This window comes from Ostrea edulis, chromosome 7 (genome assembly GCF_947568905.1).
Source record: "Ostrea edulis chromosome 7, xbOstEdul1.1, whole genome shotgun sequence".
NCBI classification, from domain to species: domain Eukaryota; kingdom Metazoa; phylum Mollusca; class Bivalvia; order Ostreida; family Ostreidae; genus Ostrea; species Ostrea edulis.
In genome coordinates this window covers 7,813,298-7,832,117 of record NC_079170.1, presented here as the reverse complement: position 1 = coordinate 7,832,117, position 18,820 = coordinate 7,813,298, and the positions used below count along the sequence as shown (strand labels likewise).

General features: G+C 34.3%; 1 long non-coding RNA gene across 1 annotated transcript; it reads left to right on the top strand.

Annotated features, from left to right (window-relative positions):
* Positions 1-8,074: 8,074 nt before the first annotated feature.
* Positions 8,075-12,301, top strand: LOC125653729 (uncharacterized). Its single transcript, XR_007362048.2, has 3 exons — positions 8,075-8,721; positions 9,602-9,668; positions 11,922-12,301. It is a non-coding gene; the product is annotated as an uncharacterized LOC125653729 (long non-coding RNA).
* Positions 12,302-18,820: the final 6,519 nt, after the last annotated feature.

Below are 18,820 nucleotides of genomic sequence, written 5' to 3'. Positions count from 1 at the left end.
TCAAAACATATGCAATATCAAAATATTTTCTTATTGTATTAAGTTTTTATACGTTCTATCTTTTTTTAATCTATTGATCTTCTATATGGTAAAGAAGTTTTAGTAAACTTGAAATCACAGCATTTTTCCCAAATCAATAGCATTAAAACCTATGACTTTTCAACACTATACACGACCATTCCTCACGATAAAATAAAGACTAGACTTTTGGACATCATAGACAGTTACTTCTTCAACAAAAACGGAAAACAGAAATATTCATATCTAGTGATCAGTCATTCAAAAACTTACTTTGTTAAACACCACTCCGATTCCACGCACAAGTACTCTGAACTTGAAATAAAAAATATGCTAGAGTTCCTCATTGACAATATCTTTCTGATCTTTGGTGATCAGGTCTTCCAACAGTCTGTTGGAATTCACATGGGCACGAATTGTGCTCCTTTGTTAGATGACCTGCATTTATATTCATATGAAGCAGAATTTATTCAAAAACTTCTACGTGAGAAGAAAAAATTTCTCTCGCTGTGACCTTCAAGTCGACTTTTAGATATATCGATGACGTTTTGTCTATTAACAATGGTAGCTTTCATTCATATGTCGATTTGATATATCCCTGTGAGCTCGAAATAAAGGACACCACAGAGTCGTCCACTTCTGCTTCATACTTAGATATTTTATTGAAAGTAGACATTAATGGCAAACTGACAACTCAACTGTATGACAAACGGGATGATTTCAGCTTCTCCATCGTCAACTTCCCATATTTGTGAAGCAACATTCCATTATCACCTGCATATGGTGTTTATATATCTCAACTGATTCGATATGCAAGAGCTTGTTCTGGGTATAGTCAGTTTTTAAATCGAGGTAAGCTACTGACAAACAAGTTGATGGTACAGGGATTTCAACAGTCTCGATTGAAGTCAGCATTTCGCAAATTCTATGGTCATTATAACGATCTAGTTCGTCAATACAACCTCGCATTGGGTCAAATGATGTCTGACGTGTTTCATACCGATTGTTAAGCCGTTCTTGGCACACTGATTTTGACTGTGGATAACTCCGTTTACCTGATCGGGATATAGGGCTCACGGCGGGTGTGACCGGTCAACAGGGGATGCTTACTCCTCCTAGGCACCTGATCCCACCTCTGGTGTGTCCAGGGGTCCGTGTTTGCCCAACTATCTATTTTGTATTGCTTGTAGGAGTTATGAGATTGATCACTGTTCGTTATCTTCACCTTGCATGGTTTATGCCCTTTGCCTTTGATATTTTCATAAACCTAAAACGTTTCATTGTTTTATTTTTTTTTAAATCGTATCTTAATCTTTTTATGTTCTTAATTCTTTGGTTTTTATATCTTTATTCAACAAAAGTCAAAAAATGAAATAAAAAATGAAATTATTTTTGTTAATGTAAAACTAAAGATTTTTAAGTGCTTTAACTTTTTGCCTATTGCATTTTTTATGGTTTCGGTCCTTTGGCTTTAAATTATTTTTGTTCATTTGAAAACGAAGAAATTATGGCTCTACAGAAAGGAGGCCTCCACGTGGCTAGAGCTGGAAACATATGGAATCTATGAATGATTTAGATATATGAATTCATATTTTCCTTATGGCTAACGTCCGTCTTTATACTAGTGGGTGGGTGTGTTTCTGTATGTGTGTGTCTGTTTGTGTACAGATAAAAGTACACCAATAGCATAGTAAATATATCACAAAGCCAGCTAGTTTCTTTAATTCCTCAGGAGTGTAAATATATATATATATATATATATATATATATATATATATATATATATGTTTGTCTTGAATGCTTCAGTTTCACAGTTTCATAGTCACTAGGAAACTGAAACATTCAAGACAAACTGCCTGAAGAGCGGTAAGGCGAAAGCACTAGCAGGAACTGATCGTTGATTATTATGTGGTCATTTTGGATTTAATTCTTTTAACGATTTTGTGATCCATCCATATATATATATACAAAAAATTTCAGTGAACGTATATATAGATCATCTCTATTCATTTTTCTCTTTTACATAGGTGTTACCTTTAGAGCTGTGTTTTGCGTGGGGGTCTTTGGTCCATCCGCTAACCATTTATGAACCCATCTAATAAGAATTCCTGGGTATTGTGCTGCAATGTTTGGTATAGTGTATTTTCACAGCTTCCTGTAACCCCCATATTCACGATAACACTCGTCGTACGTTATGCAATTTTATTTTGATGATGAACCCATCAACTCACCACAGACTATTGATAAAAGTCCCAGAAAATTCTGTTTAAATAAATGTCATCTTCCCTATTGATTGCTAAAATATATGCATTCAGGAACATTTGTTTTAATTTTTATTGCTTTGAATTTTTAAAATGATGAACGGAAATTTGAAATCTATGGGGACATATGTAACTCTTTCATGCAGTAAAAATAGAAATTTCCTGGTGTTATAAGGAAACGTTTTAGTGTCTGTATACAGCATTCCTGTATCAATCACGTACATACATGCTATATTTTTACATGCAATTAACTATCATTTTAGGGTCAAAATGAGAGAATTTACAAACGAAAATATGTTGAATGTTTTTCCTGAATTATTACATTTCGTTTGAGCACATTCATTATCAACATTTTTGTTGATCACAATTGTAGAGTAAGAACAGGTAGATGTTGCTTTAGTAGTCTGTCTCAATTATCATACATGTGTATGTAGCTAGTAAATGAACACCTTGCAATTGTCTTTTCATACTTGAAATCTAGCATACAAAATCAGAAGCATGTGCCAAAATAGTGGATAAGAAAGATTTACTTCAGATTGACGTCATGAGATACACTTTCATAATCATATGTCTAAACTGTCACATAATTACCTCGGGCTTTCAGTTCTAAAATCAAAACTGCATTTCGTGATTATTGTTTTATGCCGTTAAATGAAACCTTTCATTCTTCACACTCGAGATTGATCGAGAGATACATTGTATGATGTAAAACTTATACGGTACCAATTTTGATGCACCAGATGCGCATTTCGACAAATAATGTCTCTTCAGCGATGCTCAAACCGAAATAACAATACATGTAAACTTAAAAGCTAAATGGAAAACTAGAGTGCCAAAACCTGAAGCCAAATTCGTCCAAGGATAAGAAATATGCATGAGGGAGATAATCCTTAGTTTTGAAATGAATTTCTAAATTTTATCCTAGCAATTAAATATACATTCGTATTTTCAAGCTAGTAACGAAGTACTTATCTACTGGGCTGTAGAGACCCTCGGAGACTAACAGTCCACCAGTAGAGGCCTCGACCCAGGGGTCATAATGTAATAATGTATTTCCATTTTATCTGTAAAACCATTTGAACCATTTCATTTAGATAGTGATTTTCTTTCGATGAGTAAAGTAAAAACCTTGTGAAGTACAAAATTGTGTCTTTTTCTAGAACAGAAATCGACATTTCAGAAAATTATCTATGAATCCTCAGTTTTTCATATATTTATCATACTTACTCTCCATACAGTTCAATCTTGAGCAGATTACTGGTAAACAACAAAAGTGAAGATAATGAGCAAAAATCCTATAAAGCTTTCAAAATTAAGAGTAGGGACAAATTGGATCACTGGACACACTAGACGTGGGATCAGGTGCCTAGGAGGAGTAAGTATCCCCTGTCGACCAGTCACACCCACCGTGAGTCTCATATCTAGATTGGGTAAAAGGAGTAATTTCTAGTTGGTATCAAACACTTCAGACTGGTAGTGTTTCCAAAAACGATCATTATAACGATCATATAGTTTGCACAATGACAAGATGCAAGGTGAAGATAACGAACAGTGATCAATCTCATAAATCCTATAAACAATACAAAATAGATAGTTAGTAAAACACGGACCCCTGGACACACCAGAGGTGGGATCAGGTACCTAAGAGGAGTAAGCATCCCCTGTCGACCGGTCACACCCGCCGTGAGCCCCATATCTTGATCAGGCCATTTGATCACAAAAATCAGCTCCGAGTTTAAAATATCTTTTAGTATCCTTTAATCGTAAAAGGATTTATGAATATTGAATTGTAAGAATAAACCAAAGATTTTGTTTTGAATATAAGGGATGGCATTCCTTGTGTTTACACGAATATTATATCTTTTAAATATGTTCAAAACCCTAAAATGCGATAATTTGTTCTTCGTTGTCATGTTTTCGTTGACACTGTATTTCTAAAATAGAAATTTCATAGACATTGCTGATAGAATTCGTTGTCTTCACTTGTGTTCATATCCAATGAATCCTAAATAGTTTTTATAGGTCAATTATAACAATACAGATAAAACTTTATTTCTTTTCATGGCCTTAGTAGTTTTAGATTTAGTATGTTGGGTTTTTTATTTGTTGAAAGTTGAAGGTAAAGAACAGTGATAAATGTATTTGTAAGTAAATTTTCTATCGTGATATAGAAGGGACCGGTCGTCTTGAAAGTTTATCAATTGAATATTGATCGTGGCGTTCGTCATTTTCAGTCGTTTTCATATTCTTATTTCTTTGACCTCGTATCTTATGGCCCGGTCCCTCTGGCCTTTAGGAAGATTTGCGCATGAATTGCGCACAAAATTGGTTTATATTCGCTAAACATCCACAATATTCGTGAAACATGCTCGTATGAGTCGGCTGACATCCGCACACGTCCGCAATTATCCGCAGAGGCACATTTTTCCGTTCCCAGGTTTTTGAGCTGCACAAAATTTTGGTTGCGGATGACTTCCGCCTTACATACGCAATGCATACTCAATCTATGCGCTGTATATCCGCTGTTGACGGGGTATTGCGGCTTGGCAGTGGACTGGAACAGAGTGTAAAACGGATATATAGCGTGCCCATCACGTCCACATCACGAACGAAAATAATTTGTAGCGAATGTATACAGACTGCCCATAAATACTGCGTTTGTATCACGTCTGCTTTGCATCTGATTTCACAATGCATCCGATCCGTTTCCTCAATACATGCGTTATACATCCGTGATTGTTCGTTATATATCCGCAATGTTTGCAATACATTCGTCAACATTTACCAGTTGTGTCCCTCATGGGAGATCATCCGCAATCGCATTCGCTTTTATTCGTGAAATATCCGCTTGTATTCGTCATATATTCGCTATACATTATTAATATATCCGTACTTCATACTATGAAATTTGTCATTTTTGGCCAATTTTGTTGCGGACGACAACGAACGCCCGAAATTTGTATAATCAATTCATGCGCAATTAATCCTCTCCCCAGTGGGACCGGGCCTTGAATTAGATTCGACACTTTGGAAGTTGAGTTGTGTTGGGTTTTAGTGGTATATGTCTTTAAAGAACTAAAAATGACCCACGACATGAACGATATCAAATTGTCAAATTCTTCAATCTAACACATTCGTGGGGATTCGGGATAAAATAGGTCATCACTACCCATGTGTGTGGTAAGAAGCGACTAAATGGGGAGATCTCTCGAATGAGACCGCAAAAACCGAGGCCCCATTTTACAGCAGATGCGGCACGATAAAGAAGCATACCTTCTCAAACGTTGTAGGCACCGAGCATGGGCCTAAATTTTGCAGCCTTTTACTGGCAATGGTAACGTTTCCATATGAGTAAAAAAGTTTAAACCAACCAGACATCAAGCTGATCAAATACAACTCATCTAAAACAAGATTAAATTTGTGGTACTTTAGAACTGGCAAAACTTTTATATGACAGAATCTTCTACAAACGTTCTTTATAACAAAATATAAGTTTTGTTGGAAATAATCAAAAGTCATTAAGTCAATATCGACTTAATCTTTCATATGACTGTTCTTTCATGCTGAAAGTTTGCATTCGTATGTTTTAAATATACTAAGCTTAGGACAATGTCTCAATAAATATATCTACGCAGAAGTCGTCAAGTTTCTTCACTTAACCATGCGGATTCTATTCGTTGATGTATGTAAGCCAATCACAGGTTGCAAGACATGAAGTCATTCTGCGCATGAACCAAATCCATTTTAACTATCGATCTTGGAGACTCTTACACCATTGACTGGGTGTCCTTTTACACGCGCCCAGATTGATGTGGTAAGTTGCAAAGGTATTCATATGCTGATTTAATTACGTATCTGAGAATTTCCTTTAGAGCTTTCACTTTTCATTACCGTCTAAATACTGTTAATTGAATTAATCATGATATGCAGTTGGCGTTTTATGATAAGATCGTTTATTGCAATATCATAATGCTCTATTTCAATCAACGCGGATAGACTTTCGAAAAAAAATCATAAACACGTTAATATGCTTTCTATCAATGAGACTGTTATCTTCCCTTTTATTGACATTTTGACTCATACTGGTATTCAAAATCTAAGAATGAAAAATGAACATGATTTATTTGAAGATAGGAATGACAACTTATATGGATTAAAACAAATTGAAATGATAATTGAAGCATATGTTTACTTAATGGTGTTGGAACCAAATTTTGCACAAAACAAGAATTAAATGCAAACAACACGAACCGCTCCTAACAAAAACTAGTGCGAGTATGTTAACTGGAATGTATGCAAGGCAACTGATGTTCAACCATTGCAAGAAAGTAAACCATCAATTTTCGATATTTATCATGATATAATTATGGGTCTGTGTCCAGGAGTCCGTGTTTGCCCAACTATCTATTTTGTATTGCTTATGGGATTTATGAGATTGATCATTGTTCGTTATCTTCACCTTTCATATGAATAAGACAAGAAATAACGTTTCGCAAAAGACTTTTAACTTGATTACAGTTTCCTCCACAAAAGATATTGACCGACAACCTTCTACAATAAATCGATATGAAATTTGAAATCTTTAACCACTCAATGGCATACATGATTTATATTCAGGTCCTTTTCAAACCTATAAACATGATTGATTATTTATTAGTAAGAAATAAATTTCCATTTTGATTTTATCATCGGAATTTTAAAAAAAAAATGGGGTGATTTGTACACTTAGAGAAATTTAAAATAACTTTCGACCTGGTTGGTGGTAATCCAGTTCTCTAATTGATTGTTCAGAGGTATTTATAGAAAAAAAATTTTAGTGAACCAGAATCAGTGTTGGGGTGATTACAAACATCATCACACAGCAAAATATTTAGTCAGCATCAACCCATCAGGAATGATAAATTTTGTATCAGAATGCTGGGGTGGCAGGACCAGTCACAAACATATAACTTTACATTCCGGGTTTATGGATCTTGTAGAGCCATTTGACTGCATAATGGCAGATAAAGGTTTTAGTAACCTATTACAAGATTTCACACTTCTTCATGCCACCTTGTTGACCCTCCTGGTAGGCATGGAGTAAGTCAGATGCCTGTTAGTGATGTCACAAAAACCAAAGAAATTGCAGATAGACGGATTTTTGTAGAACGGGCTATTAGGAGAATGAAATGTTTTCGCATTTTGAAATTCCTCTTACCTTGTGTCAGCAACTTGATGACATTTTAAAGATAATTAATGCCATATGTAACATGCATCCTCCCCTTCCAAAGTATTGAGGAAAATAAAAATATTTATTCCATGTGTAGGGACTGAAAATTTTAATTTCCCTTTTGACATATTGACTTGAGATAACTTTGAATTGTATAAAGAAATTTATTTTCTATGCTTTGTACTTGACTATGATATTATGCTTTCTTGCAGATATCGAATAATGAAACACTTGAACCTTTTAAAAAGTATTTTCAGCAACTTTACCCGTGCTGTGAATTTACTATCATTTAAGACTGATTCTATGTAACTATCAAAATTCAGTGGCCACGGTATGTCACAGATTTTTATGAAACTTTGTGTGTAACAATATTATGATAGATATAAAACAAAAAGGGCATGCAAAGGTTTGACTTAGCAACGGTTGCCATGGAAACCGATCCTCTAACAACAGCTGGACAAGATATGCACATATATGTTATATTTTGAATAAACCAAAATTAAACGCTATTGTTTATAAAAACAACAATTGTAAAAATTATTTTGAGCTAGGTTCTAGCTTTTAGAAATTTTTTTGTATTTATTTAATCCTTGAAAACAATAGAAATAATTATTTTTATGATGTATAAGGGTTTGATATATGTAATTTTTAGAGAGGGATAAAATATATTTGCCCAGTCATTTGGTGTAAACTCACATGCTAGTAAAATGTATTGAATCTTACTTTAAAAAAGTACAGAAACACATTTGTGGAGAAACCAAAGGTAAACACATAAACCAGTAGTTTCCTCTGATGCACAAACCAAAATACACCAGAAAGAGTTATTGCCCTTTGTAACACTCTCTTGTATTGGAGATATGAACAGCCTTCATTTGTTTTCAGTATGGCAGGAGGTGGACATTGAGTTTTTATTCAATTTGTTCTTCAGAAGTTTATCAATATCAGATGCTCTTTGTTCACTTAATTCACTACCATTATATTTATCTTCAATTGTGCTAAAGGATTCCGGTTTATTTCATGGAATACAAATCCGTTTGATCTTTGCCATAGTCACCGGACTCTAGCATCCAATCGTCTACGTATTCGTAGAAAAAGTAAATGCTGTGTGGAATTTAACGCTTTATTGCATCACATCCGACTAAAAAATTGACCAGGGAAACAGAAGGCTGACAGACATATTCATAGAAAAAGCCCTGCCTGTTGCCGTGTAACGATGTTGGAACTTGTATTGACGTAAGTATTCTATTTGATTTAGAATCCAAATTCTAAAGTAAAGGCTGAATAAAATGTATCAGAAAATTCGGCTTTTAGTAAACATATGAGAACCCCAATTTATTTTATACTGCCAGCCAGGCTAGTCAGCTATAGTGGTATACATTTAGACTGAACATTGTAAGTAGTCCTGTCATTTACTGCATGGGTGTACAATATAGAATACTAGTTAAGTATGTCCCCAACCTAACATTCACTTAGGGAGTTTCCTATCACATTTACACAGAGTTCAGGATCTGTAAAAATTGGGGAATACTTATAAAATCATGTTTCATGTGGACATTTTCAAAAGGACTAGGCTTAATTTATGTAATCCTAGGTGATGACCCCCCCTCTCTCTCTCTCTCTCTCTCTCTCTCTCTCTCTCTCTCTCTCTCTCTGACTGTCAAGTTTACAATAAAAACAAACATGTGAAGGCCTGTGTGCATTCTAGATAAAGATTGTTAAAATCATATATATTGGTGAGCCAGGCTACTTTCAAGTTTGTTTACCTGTGGTAACCCCCACTAATATGTGATGGTTCTAATCTACAGAAGAAATCACACAAATACTATTATGATTTAAAGTTTTCTCATCTCTGTAATTATGAACTTTAGGACACTTGATTTGGAAAAATTAAATGATGAAAAATTGATGATTTTGAATTGGGTCCTGTAACTGGGCCCTCAAATTTTAATACATGTAGGTCCTGTCAACTGAAGTAAATCAAAAAATATTAAATGTAAATTGTAAATATTCAAATACTTTTGAATTCTTACTTTTTCATCCAATAATCACATATTTTGGCCAAAGTACATGACCACTATTTTATGTAATTAATGTGTGCTTTTCCGTGTTTCAGCTGTATGAGCATCATACTGTGCAAATCACCTAAAGATGGAGTTGACCAAGTTGCTGACTTTGAGGAGGTAAATATTCAGCATTAATACATACACATTGAATACATAATTTGAAATTCAAATTTGAATCCCAGTATTATAAATCCTAAAACAAATTAATAGATGTGGGGAATGTGGTACATTGGGTTTAGTTTCTTGGTTATAGAGCCTGCATGGAAACTGAATTCTCTAGAATAATCACAGGAGACCATCCATTTTTTATGCGACATGATGACTTGAAACGTTTTCATCACAACTTCCTAAAAACATTTTATTACTTCACTTAATTAGCATACTCAAAAAGACTAGTTGTTTTGTTGACAATGACGCACATATATATGTACACATGTGTATGAGCTCAGTATCATTTGTAAAAATGATTAATTCTAATTAGGTCAATGTTGAGAATCACTCAAGTGACCTACATGTTGCTATTTGTGTGCGTCAGTCATCATAAGACGTTAATTGAACATTAATATTTTTTCTTGATAACCACCCTTCCAATTCTTTTCAAATTTCTTTTAAGCATCTTTGGGACAAGGGGAATTAAGTCCCTTTTAAAACTTTTAAAAATGCTCTATACCAAAATTGAGAATTTTGTTTTAAAACCAGGGTTTGATTTCTTCAATTTTATGGAGAAAACTTTTTCAGATATACACTTCGTTAAATTGTAGAGTTGGGGAAGGGGGGGGGGTATAAGTGTATTTGACATTTATTTGTGTCCAAATTATGCAATTAATACTGAGGATTTCAGTATTAGTCTGTTTTTAAAACAACAGACACCTAGACTTAAGAGCACAATGAAAGCATACATGTGATAAGGAGGGGGGGGGGGGTGACTTCATAATAATGCCTGAAAATTCTTAACAAGTAAATTTTAACAAAAATTTTACACTAGAGATGCCAATTCAAGATAATTAACATGCTTTGTTTATTGGCATCTGGTGTACATTTAGCAACAAGTAGTGTTGTTCATTGTGAAACGATAAATTGATAATGTACATGTATGCTGTTGGTTGTACATGTGTTTTAGGCATATCATATTGCATGTTTTGTTGTGTTTGGTTGTCGAAAATATTGATAGAAATTAATAATGAAGAATTGCTGATATACTAAGGACATCATGATTCTGATCTAAAGAAATTGAGGACTAGTTAATATTTACATACTTTGTTACATCATGACCATACATTGCTTACAAGAAAAACACACATGGGCCACATACATGTAATCAGTGACTAAGACATTTTGTTCAGTTATACTGTTTTCAAGTCATTACACTTAATTCTTAAAAAAAAATCCTTAACTGGCAATTGATTGCAATCAGAAATTGCAAATTTTCTATTTATTCCTTACTTGACACCATCGAATGACAGTAATGTGATGCGCGCTCCCTGTAATCAGGGGGAAATAACTCGTATAGCATTGTGAAAAATGTAGCTCATTGATTATTCATATACGTTTGAAATATTTTATGGTTATACAAGATATTTTACAATAACTATTGAAAAAGACTCGAACACAATTTATGTTCATGTTATGCATAAATCTTATTAAATCATTGACTCCGCAAAATATTATGACATCACAGGAGGGTGGAACTACCTTAAATAAAGATGAATGCTTATGAAGGAAAAACAGAAAGGGGTACCAAAATTGCGAATTTCGAAAACACAGGGTTGTGAATGTGGGTCCAAAAGAGTCATATAGTGTATAACATGGATTTTGTAGCCCTTAGAGCTATAGTGATACTTTGAATTTTTTTAAATTTGATTAATACTCAGGTAACCAATAAGGTTTGTGGACATCTTGTTAATTTATGAGTATTAACACTATTAATAGCTCTTCAATACAGCATAAACACATGTATATAAACTGTATCAAAACATAACATCCTTTAGGCTAATTCAACTTAATTAGTAAGATTATCATCCTGGGTCACCAAAAAAAAAGTATGGGGCAGACTGTGGGAAGATTTTATTTTTTAATTTTGATTTTCTGAGAAATATATTGATGACAAACGAGTTTTTGTCAACAGAAGTGCATAATTTAATGCCAGATATATAAATCTATGTTATTTCACAGATGATTTTTGAGGGGCGGGTGGGCGGGCATGATAATCTATCAACTACGTAATTAATTAAGTGGTAAAATTACTATTCTAGCATCATGAATGATCTTGTACATGTAAATTTAGTTTAATCAAATTGAATTAGGTGTGTACTGTATGAAAATGTGAAAAATAAAATGAACTTTTCAATATTTGTTCAACACATTTTTTAGAACTTGAAGAGCAGAAGATGCATTCCATGACTCTTATGTGATATAGAAGACAAAGAAGAGCTCTTGAGAATGGAAAAAAAAACCTGCAAGTTTTACAGTCAATGAACACACCTCACGACACAAGTCCATCCTGATTCAGTAAACTATTCTTCTAAGGAAACACCATGACTTAGTTAAGATCAAGTTTTGGTGTCAGAAGACTAATGTAACTAAAACATTGCAAAATTAACCTGCAAGTGTCTTATGTGAGCCTACTGAATAAGGATTCATTACTGAACAGTTGAAGGAAAATCACTATTATAATGATTTTTAAAAAAAGATGATTGTGTTGTTTGGATAACATTGTGATCCATGTTTGTTGAATAAACAACTTTGCAAAAATGAGTTGTTCTGGTTAATATTATAAATTTACTAATTACTGGTATGTCAACATAGATTACAGTAACACTGAACAAACTTCAATAAATTTTAAAGTTTCATGCAGTTTCTGCAGTAGAAAATGACACCTATTGATTTTCTGGTCCAAAGGTCACCAGGTGCAATACAATACTCTGTACAATTGATGTCTGACCAGTTTCTTCAGAACCCTTTGATTGATAGTGATATTTCATACAGGGGTTGGTCACTGGTAGTATATGACCCCCATTGATTTTCAGGTCAAAAGATTAAAAATAGCAGGGGCCTCCGTGGCCGAGTGGTTGGAGCATAGCATAGCGTTCAAAATGACACGGCCTCAGTCGGCGCGGGTTCGAATCCCGCTCGCGCTGGTATTAAGTGAGAAAGTTTCCCAATTTACTTTCGGAAGGTCGGTGGTCTCTTCCCAGGTACATTGTATCTGGGTTCTCACTTTCACCAATAAACACTGGGCACCACCAGAAACCTGAAAAATTGTTGAGTGTGGCGGAAAATATCAATAAATCAATCAATTAAAAATGACTAGGTGCAATGTAGCTAGTACTCTATGCAATGGTGTCCCCCCAATATCTTGGGCCTGTTGTTCAATTATGATATTTCATATGTTGGTTGGTTATAAATAGTAGATGACCCTAATGATTTCCAGGTCAAAGGTCAACAAATACAAGGCAGTACAATGAACAAGTTATTGGTATCTACCCAATATCTTGATAAGACTTTTTATAGTTATTGATAATAGTTTACATGACAATACAGTACATGTAGTATAGCTCGTTTATGGAAATGATTGCAAAATCTACTTGGTGTTTGGGGAGGGGGGGGGGGGGGTCCTACTGGATTACAGTTTATGTTTACATGGTTTTTTTTAATCACTCTAACTAATTTTTATTAATATGTTAAACTTGTCCATGTTTATTTTTGAAATATCAATTGCTCATATTGTTCATACTGAAAATGATGTAGGTTGTATTATTTGTCATTAGTATGAATTTTTGGCAAAATGCCCAAATCTACAGTTTCCGTACTACAATAGATCAATTGTACTACATTTCACCATTAATCTTTTTATATAAATTAGGAGTCTTTGATATGGACACCCTTTGATGACAGTTGATTACGCTGTATGTATTTTCCAAATTATCTAAATTCATCAACGAAATCCAACAAAAAATCCCATTTTGGCAAAATGCCCAAATCTACAGTTTTCATGCTATAATAGATCTATTGCACTACGTTTCACCATTAATCTTTTTATATACATTAAGAGTCTTTGATATGGACATCCTTTGATGACAGTTGATTATGCTGTATGTATTTTCCAAATTATCTAAATTCATCAACGAAATCCAACAAAAAATCCCGTTTTGGCAAAATGCCCAAATCTACAGTTTTCGTGCTACAATAGATCTATTGCACTACGTTTCACCATTAATCTTTTTATATACATTAAGAGTCTTTAACATGGACATCCTTTGATGACAGTTGATTATGCTGTATGTATTTTCCAAATTATCTAAATTCATCAACGAAATCCAACAAAAAATCCCGTTTTGGCAAAATGCCCAAATCTACAGTTTTCGTACTACAATAGATCTATTGCACTACGTTTCACCATTAATCTTTTTATATATATTAAGAGTCTTTGATATGGACATCCTTTGATGACAGTTGATAATGCTGTATGTATTTTCCAAATTATCTAAATTCATCAACGAAATCCAACAAAAAATCACTTTTTGGCAAAGTGCCAAATTATAATACATTGGTACAGCGGTCAGTAACACACTCTTTACTATAGGTGGATATAGATATCATAAATAAGGAGGGAATTTTATGGGGAATCGAGATTTATGGAGAAAATTAGTTTTCTTTTTCAATTTTTTATATACCACAAGGACAAAACATGGGCAAAACGGACTGAATTTTGCAGTTCAATTAGCCCTCATAGACTGCTGTCGGTTTCCATGGCAACGGATGGTAGAAATTCGGTGGTGGGGTTGAAATTATGTAAGATGGTGCAAGTAAAGTTAATACTGTGAAAATCAAAGAAATCTGTGACATTGAGTGGCCAGACCCTATCTGATTTCTTCGATTTTTACATAGAATTGATCTTAAGAATCTCACATTTTTAACATTAATTAAATGCATTTATTTTGTCACTTAAATGAATGAAAAATACATGTACAGTGTGTTGAATTCATAAAATTGCAAACAAATAAATCATTATCATCATTACTGAATTCAAGCCAATAATCATGCAATGGTATGGAACATACAATCCATAATAAAAACGAACTATATGAAAGGTGAAGATAACAAACAGTGATCAATCTCATGACTCCTACAAGCAATGCAAAATAGATAGTTGGGCAAACACGGACCTTTGGACACACCAGAGGTGGGATCAGTTGCCTAGGAGGAGTAAGCATCCCCTGTCGATCGGTCACACCCACCGTGAGCCCTCATCCCGTTTGTCATACAGTTGAGTTGTCAATTTGCCGTTAATGTCTACTTTCAATAAAATATGTAAAACTTATACGGTACCAATTTTGATGCATTAGATGCCCATTTCGACAAATAATGTCTCTTCAGTGATGCCCAACCAAAATGTTTGAAATCCGAAATAACAATAAACTTGTGAGAGATATTTTAGGGAAAAACAGAGTGCCAAAAAGTGGAGTCAAATTCGTCTAGGGATAAGAGTTATGCATGAGGGAGATAATCCTTAATTTTGAAATGAATTTCTAAATTTTATCACAGAAATTAGATATACATCCGTATTTTCAAGCTAGTAACAAAGTACTTAGCTACTGGACTGCAGAGACCCTCGGGAACTAACAGTCCACCAGCAGAGACCTCGACCCAAGGGTCATAATGTAAAACTTATACGGTACCAATTTCGATGCACCAGATGCGCATTTCGACAAATAATGTCTCTTCAGTGATGCTCTTCATATCTAAGTATGAAGCAGAAGTGGACGACTCTGTGGTGTCCTTTATTTCGAGCTCACAGGGATATATCAAATCGACATATGAATGAACGTTCTTATTGTTAATAGACAAAACTTCATCGCTATATCGAAATGTCGAATTGAAGGTCACAGTAAGGTATTTTTTCTTCTCACGTAGAAGTTTTTGAATAAATTCTACTTCATATGAATATAGAAACAGGTCAGATAACAAAGGAGCACAATTCGTGCCCCTGGGAATTCCAACAGACTGTTGGAAGACCTGATCACCAAAGACCACGAAGATATTGTCAATGAGGAACTCTAGCATATGTTTTATTTCTACTTCAGAGTACTTGTTTCCCTAAGCGAATGTACGAGTGGGACCCTACATCGGTCGGAGACAGACGAAAACAAGGACGACAACGACAGAGATGGCTAGACACGCTGGCAAGAAACTTTACAACTGCGGGCCTAACATATCAGGAGGCCGAAAATATAGCCAAAGAACGTGTGACATGGAGGGATACCATAGCGGCACTGATGTGATAACAATCACTAAGTGTCCAGTGAGTGAGTGAGTGAATGAGTGAGTGAGTGAGTGAGTGAGTACTTGTGCGTGGAATCAGAGTGTTGTTAAACAAAGTAAGGTTTTGAATGACTGATCACTAGATATGAATATTTCCGTTTTCCAGTTTTGTTGACGAAGCAACTGTCTATGATGTCAAAAATTCTAGTCTTTAATTTATGGTAATTTAAATTATGAGGAATGGTCGTGTATAGTGTTGAAAAGTCATAGGTTTTAATGTTAATGATTTGGGAAAAATTCTGCGATTTCAAGTTTACTAAAAGTTCTTTAGAATTTTTTAGAATCCACATTTGATTAACACCACTTCTGGCATATGTAGTCGCACAGTAAGTTTGAAGTTTCTCCTTCACGGCTGTTAAAATTTTCGTGAGGAGCAAGGATAGGGGCTTGGTAGAGCACTTACTTGATCCAGCAATGTATCTTTGTTTGTAAGAGTTTTATGTAGTTTAGGAATCCAGTATAGGTAACTCATATTCATTTGACCCATTGACTGGGATATTAAATGTGTCTAAAACTGATATACATCAAAGTACATGAACTATCATTGTACTGCAATACTTGAATATTTAGCTCAGATCAAAGTTTTAAGTAATCTCATGTATAAGAATGAATGCCTTTTTCTTTACAATGCCATGATGTTAAACACTTTACAGTTCTGTTTGTGATACCAACACCTTGAAAGTTGTGTCACAGCTTCCACAAGTCACAACAAATGCTATGGTCTTTGACCTCAGTCACTTCATTCACAATGACTCTTTTGCATTCTGGGCAAAAGTATGTGTCACCATTTAAGTTCTCAATTTCTATTGGCTCTGCTGTTTGAACATATGAACTTACTTGGGTCAGGAGAGTTTGTAAAGACCTAGAATGAATCTCTGGTAATACAAAACAATGATAGAAAAATTCAAGACTGACTAACATGTCTGGAAAAAAATTCCTGTCAAATACAATGTTTTCCTGGAATGGTCTATTGCATGTATATTTGTACAATATACACGATTTTCGCTTTGTCAATGAAATCTGACCCTGAATTTGACCATAATATGCTCCATGTTTCAATGTAAGTGGTTCAGTGTCTTGTAAACAATTTGGCAATTTATATTTGCAGAAAGAAACACATTTAGAGCACTTTGAAATAAGTGGACATTTAAATTCCACCAAACTTTCCCCACAGCAAGAGCACTGTTCGCTATCTTCACCTTTCAAGTAAATCAGGGGAAGCAGCTAAGAAAGGACGATTTGTATCTAAGAATATTCCACATTCATCTAGTGATACATTTTTGTGATTTTTCCTGTACATTTTCATAAACACATCCTTAGTAATGAGTTCCATCTCTCTTCCATACTTTAAAGACTTGACATTTGGATTGACATTTTTATACCCCATTATAGTTGGTCTCATTCTTTCCAACAAGTGATCTACTCACTATAAATAAAGTATTTAACAATAAAACTACATGCACACGGTTATTCACCATCCCCCGCTCAAATTTGCTAACTACAGTGTATAGTAGAGTATATAATACATTCTGTAAGCAAGCTTATTCAAAAGAGGGATAATTTTAATATTATTTTAAAAGTTTGCATTTGCTAAATTGCATTATTTGTATAATTATAGAATATGTAAAAGTTTTATTGAATCTACCAGCTTTACCATGCTTTGATTCCTTAATTTTCATGTCCTTGATTTGTGCAGGTAGTAGCTTTTTTTCAGATGGTTTCATCTCATCCATGAACATGTGCCAGGGGTACATGATGTTAATCCTAATTTGTTTGCTGATTCAACACGAAAGGGTAAACCTGCCACATGGTTGCAAGTTTGTCCAAGACTGAAAAATAATGCATATGTATGTAAATAAACCATACATTACTGGTCCCTTCAATTATTAGTATCTATTAAATACTAATTAGCTTGATACACACTTAGTCTATTAGATTAAACCACAATGATGATATTTTTCATAGAACGTATTGTTATATATATATATATAACAGTCTCGATTGAAGTCAGCATTTCGCAAATTCTATGGTCGTTATAACTATCTAGTTCGTCAATACAACCTCGCATTGGGTCAAATGCTGTCTGACGTGTTTCATACCGATTGTTAAGCCGTTCTTGGCACACTGATTTTGACTGCGGATAACTCCGTTTACCTGATCAGGATATGGGGCTCACGTCGGGTGTGACCGGTCAACAGGGGATGCTTACTCCTCCTAGGCACCTGATCCCACCTCTGGTGTGTCCAGGGATCCGTGTTTGCCCAACTATCTATTTTGTATTGCTTGTAGGAGTTATGAGATTGATCACTGTTCGTTATCTTCACCTTGCATATATATATCTATATCTATATCTATATCTATATATATATATATATATATATAATATTGAAAATACAAAAAATGTATATAATATATCAAATTGCAAAATGTTAATAAAAAAGAACCGCTTCAAGGATAACGCAGGCATCCATTGTTGTTTACATTGACACCGATATTCCTGATTGACCTTTGACATGCATAATTAGCTGTAACAACATGGCGATCTCTTACGTGCAATAGGACTATACATAGATTTTACCAATCTCTCACCAGAGGGCGTATTACGTTGCGCTACAACACCTCTGTCAACGTCTAAATGTCAAGATTCTTGGCACAACTTACCTATACCTATAGCATCATGGATAATAATTTTATAAGTTTAAGTTTTATTGTTTAAATCTTAAAGTATGTTCACAAAAACAACGAATTTCATGATTACACTAGTATTAATGAATGAATGAATATATATATAAACCTTCTAATTCGCTCAGGTGTCTCATATTTACCATCATCTGATTTTAAAATATTCAGAGAAGTGTATGATTTCCTCAGATATTATCATTACAGTTCGATATGCTAAGTTGGTTTTTGTACATTTTTATATAACTTTTTAGACGTTGACAGAGGTA